A 27,711-nucleotide genomic window follows, 5' to 3' on the forward strand; every position below is an offset into this window, starting at 1 on the left:
CTTTGTGGGAAGAGTTTTAATAATGAATTTGTTTTCTTTAATAGGCATGAGATTATTCACAAATTGTTTCATATTATATTTGGTAAATCTATATTTTTCAAGGATTTCATTTCTTCCAAGTTGTTTATCTTTATTGAACATAAAGATTTTTTAAAAAAGATTTTCTTAATATTCCCTTATTCTTTTAAAGTTTTACAGGCTCTATAATAATATATCAGCTTAATGAAGTCTGATATTGGCAAATTATATTCTTTTGATCATCTTAGTAGGAGCTTATCCATTTTATTAATCTTTTCAAAGTACTAACGTTTTGCTTTGTTAAATTTCTTTTTTTGAATATTTTCTTTTAGTTGTTTTATTTTATTTTATTTATTTATATGTGGTGCTGAGAATCTAACCCAGTGCTTCACACATGCCCGGCAAGTGGGTTACCACTAAGCCACAACCCCAGCCCTGCTTTATTAACTTTCTTTATCCTTTTTCCCCCCATGTCATTGCTTTTGCTCTTTGTTATTTCAATTTGTATATTTATGGCTTCTTAAGGTAGAAATAAGTGATTCATTTTAACTTTTCAAAAAATATAAACTTAAAGCTACAGATTAATTTTACTATATTGCTTTTAACTGTTTTACACATTTTAATAATTTTCTCATTTTCCCCCTGTTCTAGAGATTAAACCCAGGGGCACTGAGCTATGTCTCCATCCTGTTTTATTTTAAGACAGGGTCTCATAGAATTGTGCAGGCTTCCCTAAAACTTGAAATCCTACTGCTTCAGCCTCTTGGGTAACTGGGATTATAGGAGTGTGCTACCATGGCTGGCTGATATATTGTGTTTTTATTATTGTTGAGTGCAAAAGTTTCCTGACTTACCTTTTTGATTTCTTCTTTGACTTATGGATTATTTAAAATAATGTTTTCAAATTTCAGATATGTAGGGGTTTTCTAGATATCTCAGTATTATTGATTTCTATGTTTGGTTATACTTACAGAAATTTCTTTGTAGGATTTCAGTTATTTGGACGCTCTACTTTTTGTCCAATGGTTCACCATGAGATCTGCCTAAATTTTCTATTTTGGGTGGTTTTTTTTTTTTTTTTTAAAGCCTGGTCAAGGTGGTTGTTAGTGGGTCATACCTTCTATATAATTTCTGACAGGTTTATTTTTTCCCCGTTTGGTTTAATCACTTATTGAGAGGGTGTTAAAAATCTCCAGCTATGATTATGAGTTTATCTGTTTCTCTCACTATTTCTGCCTTTTTGCTTTATATAATTTGAAGCTCTGTTAATAGATACATCTTAATTTATTACTGATGTACTACTGTTTCTTTTTCTCCTTATGTCTATCTTGGTCTCTGGTAATACTCTTTTGTTTTGAAATTCATATGTCTGATATTAATATAAGTACTCCAGACTTGGTAACAAGTCTTTTTCAAATGTCTTTTTATATTCAGCCTGTCAGCATTTTGTATTAAATTGCTTCTTTTGTAGATGGCATATGTTTGGGTCTTGCTTTTTTTTTTAAATTTAATTTGACAGTCTACCTTTTAATTGGGCATTATTGAGACTATTCATATTTAATAAAATTATTGATAGGGTTAGTTTTCATGTCATTTATTCTTTGTTTCTTGTTTTCTTGCCTCAAAAATATTTAGTAAATATTTAGATTTAAATATTCTATTTATCTGTCTACAATTGTCTTAATTATGCTTCTTCCTAAAAATGTTTTAAAATTAAAAAATATTTAAATTTAAAAAAATTTTAAAAATGTTGTTATTGATATAGTTGAAAGTAGATCTTCTGTTAGTCAGCTTCTCATTGTGTCAGATGTTTCAGTCCATGATTGCTTGGCTGTGTTGCCCTTGGTTCAGTGTGGGATAGTCCATCATGGGAGTGGTGCATGGCAGAGGAAACTACACATGAAGGACAGAAGAGAATGAGTGGAGGTGAAGTGGGGTGTGGGGGTTGGGAGTGTTGGGGTCCCAGTATTCCATTCAAGGACACATCCCCATTGATCTAACTTCTAACTTCCTAAAAGTTTCACCATTTTCCAATAGTGCCAACGCTGACAACCAAGCCTTTAGTGCATGGCCTTTAGGGTCATTTAAGATCCAAACCATAACTAGTCTACAGTTGTATAATATATTTTTTGTTAGTCTCTTTAGGAAAAAATGCCTTTGTTTATAACTTTGTGCCTTCTTTTGGGTTAGTTGAAGGTTTTGTTTTTTTTAGTATTGCATTTATGTTCCTCTGTCAGTATGCATTTTCAGTAAGGATAACAATTCCCACAAAGAGCAATAATTGTTTTTAGAGTAGAGTAAAAAAGAAAACGTAGATGGTATAATTGTTTGTGGCTCTCCAATGGGTCACATTATATAAATAGATCAAAGAGGAGGTACAGTAATTAGGGAGAAAATGTCTAAAGAGGTCATTGGGTGTGAACCAAGGAAAAAACTGAGAAATGATGTTCTGTTCTTTTAACTTGTATTTATTTTTTAGTGGCTCTTCTAGTGTAATGATTTTCAACCAAGGTGATTTTCATTCCCAGGGGACATTTTTAATTGACATGATATGAGGTTGCTACTGGCATCTAGTGGGTAGAGTCTAAAACTTGCTGCTAAATGTTCTATAATGCACAGCATGATCTTCCACAACAAAAAAATTTCCAGTTGAAAAATGTCACTGTGCTGAAGTTGAGAAGTTCAGAAACCCTTCTCTTGAGATTACAATGCTACACATCCTTTATTTATCACATTCTATACTGGATTAATATTTTATTTCAGGTAAAATATAAGACCCTTGCAATACTGTAGTTACATTTATTCCCACCTTGTGCTCTTGTTCTCTTACATATTATATCCCCATGATATGATGTTATAATTTTTGCTTATTTGTATGTCTTATCAGGAATATTATGGGAAATATTACCTTTCATATTTATATACTTATTTATAGTTTTAAAAATTTCTTCCTTTGGATTTCAGTTTTTATCTGGGATTATTTTCCTTCTGCCTTAGAACTTCTTAGAATTTCTCTTAGAGCATAATTATTAGTGACCAGTGAACTCATTTTGAAATGTTTTTATTTCATCTTTGTTTTTGAAGGTTTTCTTTTTCACTGTACATAGAATTTTAATTTGATAATGTTATTTCTTTCATCACTTTAAATATGTCATTTCATTTTCTTTGGGATGCCATTGTTTCTGATGAGAAGTCAGCTGTTATTTTAGTAATGTTTCCCTATATCATTTTTCTCTGGATGATTTAAATATTTTTCTTTCATTTTTATCAGTTTTCCTATGATATACCTAGGCATTATTTTCTTTGTGTTTATCTTGTTTGGAATTTACTGAGCTCTTTTGATCAATTTCATGTTTTTTCGTCAAACTTAGGAAGCCCCCCCTACTCCCTCGCCGCCTCCCCCCCCCCCCGTCAGCTTTTGCTGCTTTCTATTGCTTTCAAGTAGTTGTTTTTCAGATTCTGTGAAGATTTTAAAATTTCATACATAGGAGGATTAGTCTGATATGCGTTACCACATCTGAAAATGGGACTCTGCTAAGTAAAGGTTTTATTGTATTGTATAAATATAAAATTTAGTAAGCTCTATAATTAAGTAGTGTTATTTCTTAATCTAATACAATACTTTCGAAATAGGAATATAATTTATGAAATTTATGAGAAGTGAGGAGTACAAATTATGAAAATTTAAAACTAACTTTTTATTTGTTCTTTTTAGATGTACATGACAACAGAGTGTATTTTGAAACACATGGAGTATAACTTCCCATTCTTGTGGTTGTACATGCTGTGGAATTATACTGGTCTCATATTCATATATGAACATAGGAATGTTGTATCCAATTCATTCATTCATTCTACTGTCTAAAACTCTAGTGATTTAAATCAGCTGAGTTCTAATCACTTATCTGGAAAAATAGTTTTTTTTCCAAGTACTTTTAGAATTTCTAGCTAGAAGAGACTTTGAAAGTTACCTAATATTATATCTATTTTAGAGATTTAAAAGTTGAGGTAATTTTTCAAGATAGTGATAGAGGCTGGACCAATACCTAAGATTTCTTTGATACTTCATGTTTTGTTTGTTTATTGACACTCAGAAATTTATTGGACTTCTTTAAAAAATATTTTTTAGAACCTAGTGGGCAGAAAAGTTTTAAACCATTTGAGAATGGAAAAGGGGAGTATCTTCCATCTGGTAGACTCCTCATGCTACTTGAGGAGTGTCATTCACTGCTCTACATCCCAGTGAGGCATATGGAGAAACTACTTTTTGAACTTGTGATAGTTAGTTACTCTGCATATCTCTGAGAACATAGATAATGTTCTTTGGCATAGAGAAACTTTCCTCAATAGCATTCTAGAGTTTTTATCTTCTGATGTGTTAACCTTGCACTTAACACTGTTTTTTTTTTTAAAACCTTATGATAGGCTTTCTGCTTGGCATATATTTTTTTCCTCTGTGGTTATCAGTGAAAATCTCATATGTCCTTTAAGGCCACATTCTAACTCCCTGAGGACAGGAGTAGTATGTCTGTACAGACTTTTTTATTTCCATATAGGGTTCACCAGGACCTTGAACATACAGCCCTTTCTTTTATCAGTACTTGATAAATGAATAAGGAAGAAAATAACTGTTCTAGAAGTTCAAATAGTATGTCACAGATCATCAGGGCAAGGAATTAGAATTAAGACAGACAAAACAAGGCAGGAAATAGATCACAGTTTTGATTATGAAAGCAGCCTGTAACCAGGATAGGGTTTTGGTAAGAGTGATATTGGGATTCTAGAACTGTGCTCTCAAGTCTCTCAAGTCTTGTGGGTAGCAAAATGAAACTAACATAATAAGAATTAGTAGAATTAATTGGAAGATTATTCCTGGAATAGGTAGCTGAACAAGGTGGTCCTAAAAATGGGCTAGTATGTAAGCAGTCTAAATCAAGAATGAGATGGTGTAGTAGAGGAAGGGTGAACTTTCCAGTTGTTCTGTGCTTTGGGATTCAGGCAGTGGGAGTACTTCTTCTCAGTGAGATCTCTGCTAAAATATATCCTTAAAAGTTCCTGTGACCACAGGGGCAAAAAACTATGGTTTATGGATTGAATCTTGCTGACTGTTTTTCTTTGCAAATAGTTTTATTCGATATAAATAAACATAATAAATCAAGAGGGCCATTAGAATGGGAATATGGTATTGTTCATTGTTCTAGAAGAGTGATGCATATTTCATGGGTAATATTTACTTTACTCTTAGAACTGTAAAAAGCTCTTTTGAGTTCATAAAACCTAACATTGAAAGCCAATAAGAATCTGTTTCCTGCTGTTTCTTATAGATCATTCATCTCAGATAGTGTAAGTAACTGAAATCTCACTATATAAAGCTTATCTGTTATATAATTCAGCAGCTACTGATGACCTTTCTTTGGTCCCTCTGAACAATAAAAACCGTGTTCTGTTTCCATATAATAGGCTTCTGGATATTTCAAGATTGCTATCACATCTTCCCTCAAATCTTTTTAAGCAAAATGTTATAAATTCTTAGTTTTTTGTATTACATGTTTCATAGCCCTTATTTGAGAATAAGTAGGTCCTGTGACTTTTTTTCCTAATCAGAATAAGGTGAAGGTGATAAAATGTTGTATCTGTCTGGCATTATGTCACTTAATATTACCTTGCTGGCTTCAAAGAAGTTAACAATCATGTTAGGAGCCCAGATGGAATATTAATTTTTTTGTTGCAAGTATTTTTCCTACTTTGGATATACCTTTTAATTTTATGGTATATTTTTGTCATGTAAAACTTTCTGTTGTGTAATTGAATATATCAAACTTTTCCTACCCAGTTGAGGTCTTAGAAACTTTTAACCAATGTTGTTTGAATCATTTTATAAATAATATTTTAATTCCCTTTATAAAAAGTATATGATTTATCTACTAGCATTTTCCTGCTCTTTTGGTTATCTCACCTGGGATCACTCATGTGGCCCAGATGGTAACTATAATGAACTGAGAGATCCTGAAATACTTGCTCCCATATTTGGGTCCTTGGTGCTCTGTTGACTGCTCTCTGAGATTACCTCAGTTCTCTAGGTTGCCTTTCTCCAGCAGGACAGACTGGATTTAGCACATGTGATTTGTGTCTAAGAAAAGAAACTACTAGCTCTCCTAAAAATTTGTTTCAGACTGTTTCATTGGCACAGAAGTATTTCAGTATCTCTCTCTTTTTAGCACTATTGGGGATTGCACCCAGGGGTACTCTACCACTGAATTATAGCCCTAGCCCTTTTATTTTTAAATTTTGAGTCATGGTCTCACTAAGTTGCCCAGGCTGACTTCAAACTTGTGATCTTCCTGCTTCAGCTTCTTGAGTAACTGGGATTATGTTCCCAGCCTAGTATATTTTACTGGGCAAAGAAGTCACAAGATGGGCAAAGAAGTCACTAGATGCAAGAGAAGGAAAAATAGAACCCATCTTTTGATAAGAACAGTGACTAAATTTGGCAGCATTCTTTAATCATCATGATGGAATAATGCTGTATTTTTTTAATATTTGTTGCCTGTTTTCCAAATCCATTGTTTTATTATCCCCTTACAAGTTGTATCTTTTTCCTTTTTCCTACATTCCCACTGAATTTTTGTAATTTATTGTCTTCTTCACTGATTATTTTATGACCTTTTGAAACAAACTGTTTCTGTAGATGTTTTGGTTCTGCTGTTGTGTTTTTACTTTGCTTATATGCTTTGATTATCTTTTCTAATTTGCTTTTCTTTTCATGTAACCTACATTTTAGTCACTTAGTAAGCTCTCTTGGTTATTAGACTAATTGTTGCAGTATTGTAGTGCTTGAATTCAGGTAACCCTTATTTTACTACTAATGGCCCCAAACCCAAGGGTAGTGATGCTAGCAATTTTATTATAGTATGTTATTATACTTATTTTATTATTAGTTTTTGTTACTAGTCTTTATTGTGCCTAATTATAAATCAAACTTTGTCATAGACATGTGAAACATGTATACATGAGTTAGGTAAGTTTTAAAAGATCACATATATATATATATATGTTCTTGTTTCCTATACTTATGTATATATATATGTATGTATATATATGTGTGTGTGTATGTGTGTGTGTGTGTGTGTGTGTATATATATACATATATATATATATATATATATATATATGAATGATTCTGTGCTTTTTGGTTTCAGATATCCACTGTAGGTATAAAGGGGGACTACTATATATTTAACTAAGGCCTTGTAACAGTCCTGTAAGGTTGGTACTGTACTGTTATTGCTTTTTTGATGAAGAAACTGGGTACAGAGAGGTTTAGTAACTTGCTTAAGGTTACACACCTCATAAGTCAGGATCAAACATGCATATCTGATCTTGGAGGATATGTTCTTTATCATTGTATTGTTCTGGAGTTGATGAGATTGCTTAATGAACATGCTTAAGAAAAGATGAGGGGGCTGGGGATGTGGCTCAAGCGGTAGCGCCATCGTCTGGCATGTGTGCGGCCCAGGTTCGATCCTCAGCACCACATACAAACAAAGATGTTGTGTCCGCTGAAAACTAAAAAATAAATATTAAAAATTCTCTCCCCCCCTCTCTTTCTCTCTAAAAAATAAAAAAAAAAAAGAAAAGATGAGGATAGAGTTTGGTGATTTTGATTTTTTTTTCCTCCGGGAATTGTCCATATCCTTTTCGAATTAAAAAGAAATATTTTCCTTTTTTCTGTTGAATAAGTGCCCCAAAGTGCTAGATAGATTTTACTAACATATTATAAGTGATCACTGACTTAAAGCAGTTTGTTTTACATACTTTGTTTTAAAATTTAGGGATATCTTCTTTTTTTTTTTCTTAAGTAACAGAAATCGAACTTAAAAATCTTTTAAAGCTTAACTAACTCATTTATGACAATTTCTTCATAGAGCTCAAGTTAGTTTTAGGACAGTGTTGGAACTGTTTTACTGCCCTTTCTTCAGTCTTGAGTATTATTCTTTTCTTTTTATTTTCATTTCATTTTAGATGGACTTGGATTTACCATGTTTTCTTTTCACCTCTTTTCCAATCAGGCGAAGAATGCTAAAGTATATTATTCTTCATTGACTAGTATTTTCTAAAACTGTGAGTTTGCCTATTAATAATTCAGCAGTTGTAATAGTAGTTTATAGTATGCCTTTTACAGTCAAAGCTTTAATGTAAATGTACAGTTCTTAGAATTTAAATATAAATATTTAATGAAATTTATCAAAACTAAACCTCATGAAAATAGGCATACATTCAGTTAGAGTAAACAAATTCCATTGTGGTTAGCATTTCTGCTGTGTACTTTGGGATAAAAACTGAGTAGAACTATTTTCTTCCTCTCTTCTCCCCTCACCTCTTTGCTTTCTGCCGCAAACCTTTATAGGTTCTCTATTGTGTGCCAGAGTATTCCTGTTTGGGGAGATAAAGATGAATGAGAATAGAGCCTGCCCTAGTTTACTTATACCTTTGGAGGGCAGACCAGTTCCTGAGTCAAACAGTTCAGAAAAATATAATAAATGTTGAAGCCAGCTTTACACGGAGCCCTGCCTAGATCAGTGCTACCCTCTCCTCTCATCCTTTAAGGATGAATAGAATGTAAGTCATCTGGAAGGAGGAGCAGAAGTTAAAGCAGATGGGGAAATATAAGTAACAGGAGGAAAGAGCTCTTTGGTGATACTGAGAGAATGATTGCCGGGGTAAAGGATTGACAGCTGTGTTAGTTATCATGGAGTTGAAGATTGAGTGAATGAGAAATGAGAAAGTAGACATCCAAGAAATTTGATGTGGTGAAGGGAAGTAGAGAGGATTAAAGATTGAGTGAAGTAAAATCAAGTAGCTTTTTTTTTTTTTTTTCCCTAGAATAGGGAGCAAATATGTTTGTTTCCTGTTAGAAATGAGCTGGAGAACTGTCTAGGTAAGATTGAAAGACAGAAGATAATAGAACAAAATCCTTTAGGAAATTATATAATATCAAGTACATAAATGAAAGTATGTTTTTTAAAAGACTACCTTAACTGTTGAATTGCTTAATAAAATAGATCATTAAGCATATTTATGCTAGATCATTTAAAGATAGTTATATGTTAAATTAAAGCAACTCTATTGCCCTGTCATGGGGTATTTCTTTATGAAAATATTAGAAACTCCTCTTTTATTCATATCTTTTCCACTGTTCCTCCAATCAAAAGCAAATAGCCTTCATTGATAAGAGCAGAAAATATCTATTTTAAGGGTTAGTTTTAGTTGTATCATATGGCTTAGGTTAGCTATGGGGATGAATGAGGTGCTATTTGCATCATAAACAGGAAATTTTTGGTTTTTATAAAATGGTTTCTGGAAATTCCAGGATTCTCATTCAGTAGATCTGGGTTGGAATCTAGAGCCAATGAAATAATTTATCTGCCAAATACTTACTGAGTACCTTCTATCATATTGTGATTTTGATTTATGTAGGTAGTATTAAAAGATGTCCCAGCTACCTACTGTTTATTTCAAGGACAGAGATAATAAGCAAGTCAATAAATAAAAATAATAATTTCATATATTGATAAGTGCTGTGACAAAGGTAAACTGTGGTATATGCTAGAGAGTTATCCTGGCAGAGGAAGGAAGTAACTTTGTGTGGGGTGATCTTGGAAGGAGTCTTTGAAGAGGTCATTCTTTTTTAACATTGCCTTTTCAAAATAATTATTTTTTTAATGTGTGGTAAGATATATTATATATAATTTCCCATCTAAATAATTTTGAAGTGTATGATTCCCTGTCATTTGGTAAATCATACCATTATGCATTTTGGTAAATCATACCATCCCTATCATCTTCAGAACTTTCTTTATCTTGCAATACTGAAACACTCGCTATTCATTAAATAATAAATCTCTCTCACCTCCCAGCCCCAGCAACCAACATTCTTTCTGTTTCTGTGAAGTTGACTATTCTTGGTACCTCTTATAGGTAGAATCATACAGTGTCTTTGTTTCTGGCTTATTTTACTTAATATAATGTCTTCAAGGTTAATCACACTGCAGCATGTGTCAGGATTTCCTTCCGTGGAATAATATTCCATTGTATGGATTGACCACATTTTGAGCTGAGATCTGAAGAATGAAATGGGCCATGCATATAACTAGAAGAAGGATATTACAAGTTGAGGAAAGAGCAAGTGCAGAGGCCCTGAGCAGTAAACTTTGTGATTGTCAAGGAATAAATGGAAGGTCAATATAGCTAAGTTAGGGTTAAAGAGCAGGAGAAAAGGGTATTAATTGGAATCAGAGGTAGGCATATATATAGGCCATATCATTTCAGACTTTGAAAGAAATTGGCTTATTCTAAGTATAGTTGGAAGCTGTTTATTGAAAGTTTTGAGCAGGAATGTGAATCACTCTGATTTTCATTTAACAACAAAAGTAAGAAATCACACTGGCTACTTGTAGTTTTAGGCATCCCAGTGGATTTTGATGCAGGTCTGTGATCAGACTTTGAGAAGTATTAATTTAGTCCTTGTGATGAGCCCTTTAGTCTGTATCCTGAGTTGGCTGATCTCAAAATAGCTCTATCAGGACTTCTGACTAAAAATGGGAGACTGGTTACACTTTTATCTCTTCTCCATCTCCAGTCCCTGCCAAAATGGAAGAAATAAAATGAATGGGGAGAGAGTACAACAGAAGACAGAAATTCTGATACTTTTTTGAAATAACAAAGCAGATGCACAGGTAGTGACGGACTCAACAAAGGTAATGTCACAGTACCTGTAAAGGTACAATAATACTCATATGAAGTGTAATACTATGTGTTAAGTTCCCAAGAGGCACAGCATTTGAAGGCAGCAGATACTAAGGAAGGTCAAGGTTAAAAGTGGAAACTTTTCCCTGGGGGTTTAATTGGAAAATCTGGGTACATTGGCAGGTAGAATCCTCAGGTTGTCTCCTGTGTACCCTCACAAGTGGATAGTCATTTCTACCCTAACCCTGGGCTTTGGGACCAAAGTGTTTTTTTTTTTTTTTTTATAAAGATGAGATACCTGGATTCTGAAAACCAGGGGCATGGGTGACTGATAGGTTTAAAACAGGGAGATCTAGGGAAATATACATCTGAACTATGGAGTTCTTGGCTCTCTTTCTCTGCTATCCTAGAACTTCAGTTAAGCCTGTCCTGACCACCCTCTGCAGAAGATTGAGATTATCAGCATCTAAAGATACTGATAGTTTAGCATTGAGAGCCCCTTGTGAACTCTACAAGTTGTCAAACCCTGTTCTTCTACCACAGGTCTTGCAGTCAGTTCTTTTCAGAATCTTATTCTTAAAAGATGAACTAATAATCCAAGACCATTGGACTTTTGGGGGAAACTACCACTGTTAAAAAAGAATGGTCAAAACAGAGACATGGAGAAAGGAGTGGTATTTGCAGCTTTGAGAGAAAACAGACCCCATAGAGATCAAAAGAAAACACAAAAAAAATCCTTCTAATATCAGAGAAGACACACATTTCTCTCTCCACTATAAAACAGGAGAACACAAAAGCATAAATCCATGAGGGTTGAGAGAACTTGGTGAGAGATGACAGCAGATGAACAATGTTAACTAAATATTTGAAACCAGGAAACTGATGCATGAGTGTTAACTAATTTAGCAGAGATTAGAAAGCAACAGCTTATTCCAATTTATTGTAGGGTAATTGTGCAATTAAAAAATGAGTCTTCTTTTAATTAATGATTTGGTTGCTCTGTTTATGTTACTAGCTTTTATTTTTTGAGCAGTATATTTTCAGTTGAAATTATTAATAGACTTTTCACTAGTGGAGAAGTCAGAATTATTAAAATGTAGTTCTTATTTTCTCATGGTTGTCTTAGGCATTGCAGACTGTTTTTTTGTGATTGAGTCAATATTTCACAGGAGTGAATAGATACTAATGCTTTTCTTGGTGGCTCTGACAGTGATATTGAAAAGAATGCTGGAAATTACAAACAGTTTTCAGTTTAAGAGTATGTTCTGAATTTTGTTTGTAAAGTAGTTGTTTAAAACTTGATATTTCCTCTTAAAATACTGTAATAAATAGTGGTTATATTCTGATCAAACTTGAAAAGATATGTCAGCAGCAGTTAAATCTGTATTGGTGAGTTCTCAGGGAGCTCTAATCACTTTGTATATTTTCTTGTGGAAAAATGTGTGTGTGTGTGTGTGTATGTGTGTGTGCGCGTGCACGCATGTGTACGTGTGTATATTATGGTAAAATGGCTTCATGGGTTCTGAAGAGTCAGACAGCTTGAATTCAAATATTTTCTCTGCCTTTTTTCTGTTACATAACCTCAAATAATTTGTTTCTGAGTTTCAGTAATCAGAAGGTAGTTGTGATGATTAAGTGAAATTGAAGTAGTTAAAGCACTCAACCTACCTCCTGGACCTTGTGGGGTAAATAAATGTTAGTTTTTTCATTTTTACCTTTCTGTGGTATGTGGTAAGATGAAACATTATTTTTGTAGAGCCTAAGACAAGTGTAGGTCAGTGGAAAATGTATAAAACTTTTGAAATTTAATTCCTATAATATTAAATTCTGTCTTATTTGCAACAGCTATGTCCCTTGTCATTCAGTGTATTTGCCATTGCATTACTGATAGGAAGCACATAGAGAGTGAACTCAGGCCTCCAAGGCTCTAGCTAACCTCCTGTTCTGTTTCAAATTAAATGCATAATGTTGTGTGTGCTACTTCCCCACTTTGGGTCTTACTCCTGATTTGCAGAGTGAAAGCATTTTATTATAAGGTGATTTTTAAAAAAAGTTTGTTTCTCCTCTAACATTCTCTAATCCTGTAATATGTGAAGCTGAAGACATTTTTTCAGACCTGAAATATTTGTGTTAAGGCTTGTTATACATTTACTATTACAAGCTCAATTTATTATGTTTGGAGGATTTGAGATGATTGGAGATTATTAGACTGATAGCTAATGTTGACTTTATCATTAGAAATCAGTTCTAGCTATGAAACCTATTTTCGAGTAGAAATATACTAGGAATGGCCATTGCTTTTCTTCCCCCAGAGGTAAGTGATTTCTTGATGTTCACCTGAAGCTGTCACCTTTAAGAGTCATCTAAATATTACCCTTGATCTTGTTAATCCTTCTCTCCCCTCATAGTTGTGAACATTTTTATTTCTAAGATGATAGGGAGTATGGGTATGTGTGCACTTTATTTTTATGGTTAATGTTTGTAAAGCTAATCATAGTTAATTTGTCACTGCCAGAGGAGTCCTCTGACCCTCAGGCTACCATTACAACATTTGATTTTATGATATCTTTACCTTTTCATAGTCTGGATTACATATGTGTATAACTTCATAATTTCAGCCAGACTGAAAGCTCAGTGAGGACAGTGACCACATCTTTTGTTGACTTTAAAAAAAATTATTTTGTCTGGCACATAATTGGTATTCACAACATATTTTTAAAAATAAATGAACAGATTAACGTTGTTTCCCCACAAATAACGATTGAGTAGAAATACAATGGTAAGTAAAAACCTTAAACTGCTTATTAGGATTAAATTTGTAACTTTTGCTATTACCAAATTGAGTTGAAAAGGAAAAGACTAATCAAGATGGTTGTATAAATGACTTTTATTATTGTTTGTGTAAGAAAAGTGAACATTCCCTAGTACAGGAAGCAACTTTTAAAAACTGCTGGCAGAACTAAGAAGTCAGACTGTCCTTGACCCTTAGAACAAATGTTTTAGAGCCAAGTTTCCTTAAATCTTATGTTGAGAATCCATATTTTGACACAATGGAAGAATTATTTTATCAACTTTTGGTCTTCTAAAACAAAGGACCTAACAGAAATTGCTAAAAAAATAAAAAGTTTCTTTTACTAGTTCTATTTTTAAAAAGTTGCCTTTCAAGTGCATAGCACTTTAAAATGAGCTCAGCTATATTAGCAGATAAACATGTTGATTCATTCAGCCCACAGTTAGTGAATGAAGCCTGGAGGGGCACAGTTTGTTCTGTACCCCACCCAGTGGCAGAATGTTTTTCTTCCTCTTGTTCCTATTGGGGGAAGGGGACTGGAATAAGTGACTCTGCTTATTTAGGTTCACCTGAATTGTTGAAGAGGAAAGGGTATTTTTTTTTTTTTTTTAGCATTTACTTAAGCCTTTTTTTTAATTTTAATTTTTGTCATTAGCAAAGATTTGCCTCTCATCCTGTGCTCATACTGTAATATCCATGTTGAAAAATAACTTGTTGACACATATTTCATAGTTTTTAACAAAAAAAATTTATTTAATGCTCTGTTTTGAGCAATCCGTTTTTTAGATTTTACAAGGTTGAGGTGTCTACAGTTGTATTGCATTTTGAGGGTGGACTTAATTTTGTAAGCAAGGAGAAGTTTGCTTTATCTAGTGGAATTAGGATGATAGAAATACTTGCCTACAATGAATTTGTTGGTAGATATTTTATGATGTATAGAATTGTTGTAAACCTATATAATCCTTGGTATAGCTTTTTAGATATGATAAAGATATGTGCCATCTACTGTTAGCATAACTCTACCATAAATTTGCAAAGAGTGATAAGAAATTTTCCCTGCTCTCAAGTATCTTACTATCTGTGTAACATTTCCAAATTGTATATCATTAATAGGAAGGCTTCCTCAAAAGTAGATTATTAAATTTGACTAAATTTAGGAAATACTTGGACTAAAGAAAATTGAAAGTTTCTTTAGTATAGGATTCTTAAAAATGTGCATTGTTTAATTCCAAAAGATGTTTATACTTTGCAAGATTTTCCAAACTTCATTGACACAGTTTTTTTGTTTTTAATTTTTTTCTGGGTAGGATTGGAGGGGAAAGGAGTTTGGGAGAAAGAGTGGCAATAGCATGTTTAGAAAGAGGATGATTAATGTGTCATGGAATACAATTTTGAAACATGGGACTAATGTAATATTCTTATCTAACTTGTAACTTTGAATGCTATCTCAAAAGTCGAGCTATTTGCTACAGAATCTCTGTGCTTTTTAATCCTTTCTAGATAAAATGAGGGCCTCAGATCATTTGATTAAATTAGTAAATTGAAAATAGATTGGTAGGGGAGAAGTGGAACCTATCATCTCTTATTCAGCCTGCCTCAAAGCAGATTAGTAGTTTCTTCCAAAGTAGTTTTGCCTTCTAGGCTTTTATTTTTTTCCTTCAATAATGTTGTCTTACCTTTTCTCTAGGCACTTTAGCTTGAAAACACAGCCATTACTGACTTTTTCCTTTCTCTTATGCAATGCTATCTTCAATTCCTATACCAATTACTAATTTTTCCTTAATAATTTCTAAGTTTTCTCCCATTCCCTGTGCTGGTCATTTAGTTTAGATTCACATGAAATAGGTGATCAGTAAGTATTTATTATATGCTTAAATCTAGACTATGTGATATTTGCTTCTGGGCTTCCCCTACTCTCTAGTCCTTTAGCACTTAATTTGTGTTGTACTGTATGATTTATGTATGATTTCTGCTCTTAAGTTTTTGGTAGTTCTCTGTTGCTTGGGAAAGTGGTCCAAAAGTAACTATCATCTGTCATCTGCCTTAGACCTCACTACTTTTTGATTTATAGCATATACTTCCTGATTTTTACTTTTCTATATTCTGTATGGTAATATATGTCATTCCTTCTACTTTTAATGCCTTTTGGAACCCCCAAATTACTATCCCATCAACTGAATTTACTTTAAATTTAATACCTCTATAATCTCTCTGGCTGAGAGTGATTATTATTTTTCTCTGAACATGTAACTTCTCTGTAAATATAACTCTGTATTACTCTTTTGGTCCTATTTACATATGTTATGATGGTTATTAAGTTGCCTCCCACTTATATAAGCTTTTTGTTTCTTGAGGCAATAGGGTATTGATACTGTAATCTCCCAATGTCAGTGGATTAGTATAATTTGAATTTTATTTCTTGCTCAGCAAAATAAAAAACTAGTATTCCTGATTGGTAGTGGCATTCTGCCTTGTGACTCCACCATCTTCAGTAAATGGTTCCTGTCAGCATGCGTTTATCTGTACAAAGCCAGAAAAGGAAAGAGCAGATCATCCGGAGGAGATACTTTAGTGAGCCAAATCTTAAAGTGGTACTTCTGGGTTACCACATTTCATCAGTTAGAACTCAGTCAGATGGCTGTATTTGACTGTAAATGAGACTAGGCAAAATATGCTTAGGAATAGTTTTTTGTGAGCTTATGACAGTTTGTCAAAGTGTTTAATAGGTTGTGCTCTAATAGTCAGACAAACCTGCATTCTAATTCTAGATATATTACTTACCAGAGGTATGATCCGGGATAGGTTACTAATTATCTCATCTGTGACATTTAAGTAATAATGAAAGCAAAGCATTTGGTACTTAGTGATTCCTCATTAAGTTTTAATTGTCACTATCTGTGGCCAAATATCATACTTTTTTGCTTAGATGCCTATTACATACCTATTAAATGTATTACTATATGGCTGGTTTAAGGAGTTTCTTGTGTCTTAATTCTTCTCTTTAGTTAATAATATTATAGTGAATAATATTATAGTGAATATTATACATTGGCACATGCCTCTATCCCAGTGACTGTAGAGGTTGAGACAAGAACATTGCGAAGTCAAGGCTAGCCTCTGTAACTTAGCAAAATAAAAAATAAAAAGGACTCAGGGTGTGACTCCTGGGTTTAATTCTCAATAACCCTCACCAAAAAATTATGGCAAAAACTATCAAGAGTTATGTCTATATTGTAACTTATAAGTTATGCTATACTTCTATTAACCAAATTGAGCACATGTCATAAATATACTTTAGAAAGAAGAATGAACAATACTTTTGGACAGGTTAAGAGATAAAGTAGGAAAATCTTGGAAGAAGTAAAAAGAAGAAGATGGAAAATAGGAAGAAAAAGACTAAACAATACTAAAATACAAGTAAGAAAATTTCCAGCATCAAAATTATAGACTTTTAGAAACAAATGAGAAAAAATTGGAAAATTTTAATGAAGTGAATCAATATTCAAATTTGAAGAAAAAAATACTTTTTTTCAGATCGAAAGTATCCATTAAACCCCCTGCACAATGGTTGTTGATAAAACCCACACGAAGGCATATCATTGTGAATTTAAGAAATAGACCCACATGTAAAGGATCAGGAATCAGAATTAGACTGAGCAACAGTAGAAGCAAGAAACAGTGGAGCAGGAAGATCTTCACAATTCTGAAGAGACATGAGTTATACTAATATAACTATTAATTATATTCGAGAATAGAATAAAGATATTTTCAGAGAGAAAAGGTCTCAAATTCATCACCCACAAATCCTTCCTCAGGAACTTGGTTAATGTAGCCCAGTAAAACAAGGGAAGCTGGATGCGGTGTTACATGCCTATAATCCCAGTGACTGGGAGGCTGAAGCAGGAGGATTTCCAGTTCAAAGCTAGCCTCAGCAATTTAGCGAGGCCCTAAGCAACTCAGTGAGACTGTGCCCCTAATAAAATACAAAATAAGTCTGGGGATGTGGCTCATTGGTCGAGTGCCCCTAAGTTCAATCCCCGTTACCTAAAAACCCAAAAAACAAAACAAAACACCACCACAAAAAAACACAGGAATAAATCAAGGAGAAGCAGGCCTGAAAAAGAGACAAGAGCAATACAGACCCAGGATGGGGTAAGAAGAGTACCCAGGATGATAACTGTGTACCTGGCCCACAATCCCCAGTCCAGACAGGAATACATCAGATGACAGGGAAAGACTTCTTCCAGAAGATGAAATTAATAGAAATCTTATGGGAGTGAGTATATTCAAAGAGATTTCTCAGACTGGAGAGTCTAAGTGAACTAGGGGTAAATACATAGTAGATAAGTATATGAAGGAAAGTATGTAGAAAACTAGGTATATGAGAAACCAGTTATTCCAAGGAAAACAAAATGTTATGCAGTAAAAGATGATTATTATTTACTGCTTGGTTCAGCTCTGATCGTAATGATATATAACCCTTAAATATTGATCTAATCAAAATTAGGTTAAAACCATATTGAAATGATGGAGTTGGGAAGTGTGGAGAGTATCAGGACTAGGAAACAGAGCTAAATCTTAAACTCCCTCAACAGGTAGTTTCGGGATAAACTAAAGAAAGCTTTTGGGGAAAGTAAATGTTGGAGGTGGAGCTACAGACTAGTTTTTAAAATTTTTCTTTCTTTTCTTTTTTCTTTTTCTTTTTTTTTTTTTTTTTTTTTTTTTTGGTAAATACCAGGGATTGAACCCAGGGACACTTAACCACTGAGCTACATCCCTAGCCCTTTTAAAATTCAGTAATTGAAACATTTATAGTGCATCACCAATAGTTGTGGGATTGAAAGAAACTTTAGAAAAATTTAGATACTATCAGAAAAAAAAACAAATTTTCAGTCTCATCCCAAATGAAAATGCAATTTTTTAAAGTCTCTCTCTATAAAATATTACAAAGTCATTGTTATATGAAAAGGTAGTCAACTACTATAAAGCCAGTACAGGTAGGAAAAAGTTAATGTAAAAGTGTACCAAGGAATTAATTATTGAAAGTACTATGATATTTAGGGTTTTTTATGTGATTGCAAAAAATTGGTTATTTGATGTAGTTTCCTTTTTCATTTTAAATGAATATTGAATTTAGGACCTAATTCTGTTTTCACAATTTTGTATTCCTTTTCTTTTGTATTATATTACAGCTCTACAGAGGTGACCTGAATTCACCTCTGAACTTCCTTTTGTCTGTCTCATTAATTTGTTTCACATACTTACCTCATTCACTTACTCAAATGGATTTTGTTTGTTCTTGTGTCAGGTCTTTTGCACTTTCCTTAGCTTTTTGAGGTACTTTTCAGTTTTTACTTCTGAGAGCAGATTTCTTTTCAGACCATCTTTGAATACTCAATCTAGATTATTCTTTTCTGATTTGTACATCACCCATTTTGTTTTGTTAGCATTTTTATTGACTGCCTCTACCATTTGGAATATAAGCTCAATGTATGAGAGCAATATTGTTTACTGCTGTATTCCCAGATCTAAGAATAGTGCCTGGACCATACTAGGCACTCAACAGACTTGTTGAATGAAAATTACTAGTGAGTTATTAATGAACTTGTGCTTGTGTCTTTTGCCATGTATTTATTTACTAGTGAAGTTTCTAATTTTGTTAATTTTCTGTGATGATGGTTTGTTTTTTCTTTTTGTGTAAATGCTTTTTTATTTTTGCAATGCTGAGCGGATCAAATCCAAGATGTCTTATATGCTATGAAGGTGTCTACCACTGAGCTATATATATAACCCCCAGCCCTGTGTAAATGCTTTTGATCCTATTCTGTTGCAAATATTGATTATCTATAATCTATCACTAATTTTGGTTAGGAATATTTTGTTGTAAATTTTTTTTTGTTGTAGAATATTCAAATAATCAGAATGATAAGAACATAGAAACATATAAGTGCCCAAGAACCCATTTCCTAGCTTGGTTGTTTTTTTATCATCATCCTTTTTTTTTTTCTAAATTAAGATATACTTGAAATTTATGTGTCACTCTAATTGTAGTCCCTTACCTTTTTTTTCCTTATCCGGAGGTATACCTAGTTCATTGTTTATCATTCCCACACATTTATATTTAAAATTTTTTTTGTGTATAGATGCATATATAAAAATGGAACAATAGAACTGAAATGTTTTCAAACTTAACATAAATGGTACACCGCACATATCCTCTGTAGTCCTTTAAAAAAAATGTCATGTTTTCAAGATGCGCTAATGTTGATACATGGAATTCTAATCTCTTCGTTTTCACTGCTGTGTGGTATTGACTAAGTAAACTTTACTTAACTCTTATTTTATCAAAAGGCCTTTGGGTGGTTGCCATTCTTTCCTGTTACAAACAGTAGTACAATGAATGTTTCTGTACATGGCCCTTATGTGGAATGTTTTCTAATATCAATATTGTGAAATTTTTTCTAGGACCTGTTATTGTGACTGGAAAATTTTCAAGTGCTAGGACAGGCTCATCTTTTACCTTGATCAGATTTTGTATCTTGTTTTCTAAAGTGATTGTTAAATGTCCACTTCTACCAATACTTTTATAAGACTTGTCATTTCACTATACTTTGCCTTAATTTTATTTTTCATATATAGTTTTAAAAAATCGGATATGTGAGAAAATATTTAATGACTTAAATTTGCATTGCTTTTGTTTCTGGTTGTGTTTCTTCTATTCTTATTGCTATTTAATTTCCCTTGTAAGTTGCCTTTTCTCTGATTTGTCCTCTAATCTCATCCCCTTTTTATATTATGTGATTTGTCTTTCTTTTATTGATTTGTAGGCATCCTTCAGGTATTTTGGATATTAATCATTTGTTATTTGAATGGCAAATATCTTCTTTCAGTTTGTGGCTTGTCTTATTCATTACAAATGTACTTACATTGTACTGAAATTTTTCACTTTAATACGTTTACTTGTCTTTCAGGTTTTGCTTCTGGCATCATACTTAAGAATATCATTCTCTTCGTTGAGGTTATAATGACTGGCACATCAGAAATATTACTGTATAACAAATTACCACCAAAATGCATTTGATGAAAACAAGCAAAAATCATTTCTTATTAATTCGTAGTTTTTGTGGGTCAGAGACATGAAAGCAACAAGGCTTAGTGGTTCTGGTTCTGGTCTTTTCTGAGGTTGTAGTCAAGATATCAGAGGGCTGAAGTCAAGACATTTTAGTATAAGTATTGTTGGAGGATTTGCTATCTTTTGGTAGAAGGCGACAGTTCTTATGGTTCTTTACTAGGGCTGCTCGATTGTCCTAATATTAAGGCTGGCATAATAAATAATCCAGGAAAACAGGCAGAAACTTATCTCTTCCGAACTATCTTTTGAAGTCACACATTGCCCCTCCGCCCTGTTCATAATTGGAGGAGACTACTATGTCTTTTTATTGTTTTTCCACATGGAACACTTCTGATACCAAATAATTGTTTATTTTTTTTCCACACCAACCTGTTCTCCAGTTCTCTGGACACCAGCTGGTGACTTGTAGTTGAATTCAGTTTTGCACAATTTGTGCATACTCTACAAATTAAGGGCTTAATTCCACAAAAGTGCCCCTTCTCCACTTTTTGTCTATTGCAAATCTGGTCCACCTGTACTTTGGTCTATTAGTTATAAATTGAGGGTTCCCACCACTTCTTCCTTGGCTTCAGTAATTTGCTAAAATGGCTTGCCAGTATCCAGGAAAGAACCTCATTTACAGTTGTCAATTTATTATAAAGGATATTTTACTGAATACAGATGAATAGCCAGATGAAGATGTAGGGTAAGGTCTGAAAGGTTTCCTGAACACAGAAACTTCTGTGTGGGATTAGGATATGCTGCTCTTCAGCACTTGGATGCCTTCATTATCCTGGAAGCTCTTCAAACACTGCAGTTTAGATATTCATATGTAGGCATGATCAAATAACTGGCTGTTGATGATTAACTCAATTTACCGCTTCTTTCTTTCTTTCTTTCTTTTGTTAGGGACCTGGGACTAAGACTAAATATCCTATCCTAACTAAAGATACTCCCTTTACTCAGGAAATTATAGAGGCTTTATATTTGGTCTTTGTTCCTAGCTTCTGGGGTCTTGGCACAAAGCTCCTAAAGCCTCTTATTTTATCACGGGCTTCATTCAGTATCAGAGTATAAAGATCATTGGAGGCCATCCTGGAAATTAGCTACTAAAGTCTCATATTTTCTTATAAAATTCTTTCATATTTAGGCTTTTAATTCACTTGGAATGCAGCATGTATGCATGTATGTATGTGTTTATATGTCTGTGATATTAAGAAGGGAATTTAAATATTCTTCCTAAGGTATAACAATTGTCCTAATTCTTCATTGAATAAAATATTATCATTATTCCATTTATGTGTGGGTTTGCTTCTGGAGTCTGTACTTCTCTGCTATGGTCTGAATGTTTGTGTCCCCTTATGCCATATCCATATGTTGGAACCACATATGGTTTAATAGTGTCATAGTATTGAAGAGTTAGGGCTTTGAGAAGATAAGTCTTAAGGGCAGAACCCTCATGAATGAAATCAATGTTATTATAAAGGAGACCCCAGGGAGCTAGCTAGCTCCTTCTACCTTCTGAGGAATAGGCTCTTACCAGACACTGTTAAAATTTGTGTTGGAATCTTGCTTATTTTAAGGAAAATAAAAATATGACCATTTTTCATTAAATAAAAGTAATAGATGCTCACCAAAGATTTGTGAAATACAGATATAATTTTAAAAAGTATCCATAATACCACTACCCAAACATTACTATTATCAGCATTAGGAATCCTTCATGATTTGATATTGTAAAAATCTTTTTGTCTGTAAAGGAGAGGTAATAAAATATTTAGCTGTATTTTCTTACCTTGTCATGACAGAACTGGGGAAGGAAGAACAACAAAGTAATACTTTAAAAAAGCAGGATATGAACTGGACAGCTGCCAGACTGGTTGTGCTGAGCCTTTTTATGTATACCTTTTTAATGTTTGATTTCGACATGTGAGTGTATTATTTGTTTAAATTTTTAAAATGACTTGTAGTATGACTTACACCTAGTTTTGACACAGTACATGTTTACATTTTATAGTTCCAGATCATGTTTGTTCATTTGTTTGTTTTCTATCCAGTTCTGGGGATCGAACCTAGTGTTGTATCTACATAAAAATATTCAAAGGTTTGCTTTAATCTATTTTGTTTGATATTTTGCCTGAGCTGCATCTTATTAAATTAAATTGCCCAGACCGTCCTCAAACTTGGGATCCTTCTGCTTCAGTTTACTGAGGAGCTGGGATGATAGGCATGTACCACCATGCCTGGCTGTCATTATGTTTGCAGCATAGTATGTATAGCCAGTGTCTGTCTCATTGGATCATACTTTGCCAGCCCAGCTTCATACTTCATATTCTAGTGATTGTGAATTTCTTAGTTTTTCTACACCTCAGCACAGTTTCACACTTGTGTATGTTTTACCTATCTTCTTCATACTCATCTTTTAAGAACCATTTTGTATCTTCTTTGTCTGAACCTTTGCAAGTCTTAATTGATTCTCTCAACGTACTCTGTGTGTATTTGCCTATCATATTATTTATATCATATTATTCAACAGTCCCACTCTATCCACAATATCTAAATTCCTTAGACTACTTACAATTTGTCCCTGTTTTTTCTTTTTTCCTTTATTCACCTAGAGTCATGAATCTTGTGTTATGGTTTAGATATTTGGTGTCCCTCAAAGCTCATGTGAGAGAAAATGCAAGAATTCCTTGTTTGAATGAGGAATTAATAAGGTCAGATCTGAGCAAGATCATTACTTTCATGTTTTGTGTAGGGGCCTTTGAAAAAGAAGGAGATGAGATGGAGATCTATTAACATATAAACTACAGTGTTTGCAACAGCCAGCCACATTTTCAAATTGCATGTTTTTGTGCATGTAGTCCCTTCAACCTAGAATTCTCTCATTCCAACAGTGAGAGTCTTCTCATCTTTGAAAATACATTTTATGTGTTACTTCCACTAGCAGGCTTTGATAAATTCCCTTCCAAATGTAATTGACTTACCTATTCTGACTGAATTGCATTTACCATATTTTTTCCTTCTCTACTTCTTTCATGCTGGTTACCTTAACCATCCTCACAGTTGCTCTCTCCTGGTAACCCTTGTTTTGCTTTATTTTAGATACTTATAAGGTACTTATAACCTTGTATTATTGCTTGGTAGTATTTTTTTTGTTGTTTATTTCAATAAAAATTTATTGGGGTCCAGGCCCCAAAGAACTCATTCTTTAGTAGTTCATGTATTTGTCTTTACAATGATTAGATAGGAGTTCCTTATGGTCAAACTTGTTTCTATTTCTTATACTTAGCAAAATTGGTAATACATCTTAGGCACTCAATCATGTAAGACATCAATGGGACAGTATTGGTTAAAAGTTGGGTTTAAATCCTGGCTCCATCACTGTCTCCTGAATCCATTATAGAGATGTTATTCAGCTTGTCTGAGCTTAATTTTCTCATCTAAAGATGGAGAAATAATAGTACCTATCCATATTACTCTGTTCATGCTGTCATGAAAACATAAGATAGACTGAGTGGCTTAAACAACAGAAATTTATTCTCTCACAATTCTGGAGGCTGGATGTTTGAGGGTGCCAGCATGGTGAAGCTCTTAGGCCTCATCTAATCCTAATCTGCTCCCAAAGGCCCCATTTCCAGATACATTACACTGGGGTTAGGACTTCGACATAAGAACTTTTGGAAAACAAACATTCAGTTTACAACAATATCTCATATTGCAGTTATAATAACTTATGGAAAACATTCAGCATTTTGTCTCTAACATAAGAAGTGATATTTATTTACTCTATCATCGTCGTCGTCGTCGTCGTCGTTGTCGTCGTCGTCCTGTCTTAGAATAAATTTTCTGTTTGGGGTACTGAAGAAACCTGCTTTTCCTTCATGGAAATATAACATGAATTAAGAAAGGTAATGTAGGAAGAAGAGCAAGGTTGCAGGCAGGCTGGTGGGGAACAGTGTTTCTTTCATTGTATCAGTAACAAAGGAGTTAGGTATGAATTTCAGGTTTGTAGATGTAGTCTCATTAGGCAAAGAGTAGAAGAAAAGAAAAACTTTGATGTTCTTCATACATAAATGACCTTTAAAATGCAGTTTTTAAATTTGTTTTTATTCAAATCTTTTTTTAAAAATTCACTGATAGATTGTATTTTTTTTTTTTTTTTGTAAGCCTTGGAAACCAGAAGTGCCATTTAGATCTTTACCTACAAATAATGCTTAATTTGTTTTGCTGGAATTTGAAAAGTTATTTTTAAACATTTTGAATTCCAAACATATTTTGATATTTTAAAATTAGAGTCCATATAATCTATTCTTATTCTTTAGGATTTAGACTTTCTCCTCTCTAAGTTGAAATTTGGGACTGATATTTATTAGCCTTTCTGGAACTATTAAGAATTTCTATTCTTTCATTTTTGGCAATAATTGTCTCCACATTTACTTTATAGAGTCCTCTTTGGTGGAGCCCACAGGCGGAGAGGAAGCACGGGATTCATAAGATGGCGGGCGGGTGAGTGACTGAGAATTTGGGGTAGAACTTCCGAAAAAAAAAGTCATAGTGGTTGCTCCTTAACAGAAATAAAATGTGAAGTTTAAGTTTGGATATGACATTGTCTTGGTGAGGTCTATAAAGACAATATAGTGGTTTTGATGTAATGTAAATTTCAAAATGATTTATATGGCATACCTGTCATGTTGTCTATACTATGATTTTATCAACTTTCACAGAGACTTAGCACATAGTTGACACTTTGGGGAATTGTAGAGCAAATGGTATATACCAAAGTAGATCTTTTCTTTGGTGATAATTGTGAAAGATGTTTTATTAAATTATAGTTTGGGGATTTTCTTTTTTTAAATAATAAAATTTTCAATTCTTATCCATAAATACTATTTTAAGCAATTATGCTTCCAGAACCACAGAAATGAAACTTTAGAAAAAATAAGGAAGAATTACAGAGACAGTATCTAGTTAATATGAACATTAGATAATCATTAAATAACATTTTCATTCAGAAGAAAAATGACCCATGCCCAAGATCAAATTTATTATAGTATACATTATATAAACTCAAAGTTATGATTTTTTAAAACAACAAATCAGTATTTTTTTAATATTTATTCTTTAGTTTTTTTAGGTGGGCACAATATCTTTATTTTACATTTATGTGGTGCTGAGGATCAAACCTAGTGCCTTATGCATGCTAGGCGAGTGCTCTACCAGTGAGCCACAACCTTAGCCCCAGTATTTTTTTTTAATAAAGTAAAAAAGGGAGTAAGTCATAATCTTGAAAGGAGAGGAGCCTGTAAAAGTGGAACCATATACAAAAGGAGAAAAGTTTATGACGTCTGGCAGGTAGTTATGTTTCGTGCCATAAAAACAATCTTAAATTAATATACTGGGTTTACTAGTGAGTTTATGAATTTTTGAATAATTTATGTTGTGATTATTCTATTAGTGGGACTGGTTTTTAAGTAATACTATAAAGTAGGTAAAAAAGGCGGTCTCAAGATTCTTTTCCAGCCTTTTCTTTTTCTTGTTTCTTCAATCTCCTCAATGAATCATAGGCCTTTCCCTGTTTTGTTACTATCAGAAGAGATTGCTAGGGCTTGATAAGTAATCTTTAACATGGTGAGTAGACATTAAACGGATATTAAAATTATCCATTAATAGATTATTTTACATTTAATTGGGGGACTTGAAGCTCCAAATAGAATTTCCTGATGCTAAAACCTCAAACACTGACATCTGTTAGGGGAAACATGTTTCGAGAAGAGTTTTTTGAATCTGCCCCACATATTACAACCTCTTGCCAGGTAGGAAGAGAATTAATTTTTTTATATGCTGGTGTCTGGCTATCTGGCCTTTACACATTATCATGTGATTCTCAAAGTGAGATTCTGGAATAAACATTCTTATTCACATTATTTAAAAGATGAACTAAAAGAGGTACAGAAAGATGCAGTGGTCTTCCTAGAAGTGGTCACAATGAAGGCTCATGTTAAAATCAGGACTTTAAAATTACAAAGTCTTTGCCTTTTCCACTAAATCATTATTTTATAGTCATTTTATTCTTTTTTTTTTTACCCATACTTTGCAAACATGACAGTCTCTTTACATATTCTCAAGAGTTCCTTTGCATGACTCTAGAGAAATGCTTTCCCAGTTCCTTTGTGAATCACTCTACTAGACCATGCTGCTTGTAACTTGATTAGTATTACTTGAATTTTTCTTTGTGTTTTTGGCTAAGAATATAGCATATATGATGAAGAATTATAACATTCAGATCGTCATATATTGGGTTTTAATTTTTTGCTTTTCTAAGCAGATTAGCCAACTCTGAAATTTATACTGAGTATAAGCAATGTTTGGTGAGTTATATGTGGACTTGAGTATTTGGGAATTATAGAAAGAATTAACAAATTTCTTGTTGTGGACATTCTTAAACAGGTGTATTCAGTATTACAAACAGTTTGAAATATTCATTCAACAAAGAATTTTAAAGTACTTATCATGTGCTAGGGCTATTTTAGATTGTGGACTAAATGCAACATGAAAAACACATGGTCTCTGTTCTCAATGAGACCACACAAACATGAGATAACTATTAGAATGCATTATAATAATTATCACATTAGAGGTATGTAGAAAGAAAAACTTAATTGAGCTCAAAGGACTTGATTGGGTGAAGAGATTAGAGTTTAAAGCTTAAGTGTTTTCTTGACCACAAGAGAATTTATAATCTACTCATACGTAATACATATATAACTTTTGTATATAAACTATGTTTACCCTCACATGTATATACAAATGCAGTGTTAGGGTTGAACATTTAGCCTCTCTTCTTTTTCTCAAAATCATACATAATCATGTATATCTCCTTTTCTGCAAGTACATTGTAGAAGGGTTTTTTTTTCTGGTTTTTGGAAGTATGGAGATTCTTCCTTCTTTAAAGCATGTAGTGGTGAATGATAGATAATTGTGGTACGAAACGTAGAAAAGCACAGGGTAATGGAACTAGACACCTGATAATTTTCATTTTTTA

The 27,711-nt window shown here is 33.2% G+C and overlaps 1 protein-coding gene across 10 annotated transcripts in view; it reads left to right on the forward strand.

The window, feature by feature from the left end:
• Positions 1-27,711, forward strand: part of Akt3 (AKT serine/threonine kinase 3) — a 267,691-nt gene that overhangs the window by 20,896 nt on the left and 219,084 nt on the right. For 4 of the 10 annotated variants that reach the window (XM_078022979.1, XM_078022978.1, XM_040277172.2 and 1 more), the window contains exon 2: positions 25,114-25,175. The exons of 4 other annotated variants lie outside the window; for them this stretch is intronic. The gene's annotated coding sequence lies outside the window, so the exon portion shown is untranslated. Of the gene's footprint in view, positions 1-10,657; positions 10,776-25,113; positions 25,176-27,711 lie in introns of those variants that run through there. 2 more of the 10 variants (XM_040277169.2, XM_021727211.3) reach the window with 2 other exon arrangements.

Source organism: Ictidomys tridecemlineatus, chromosome 10 (genome assembly GCF_052094955.1).
Source record: "Ictidomys tridecemlineatus isolate mIctTri1 chromosome 10, mIctTri1.hap1, whole genome shotgun sequence".
Classification (NCBI taxonomy): domain Eukaryota; kingdom Metazoa; phylum Chordata; class Mammalia; order Rodentia; family Sciuridae; genus Ictidomys; species Ictidomys tridecemlineatus.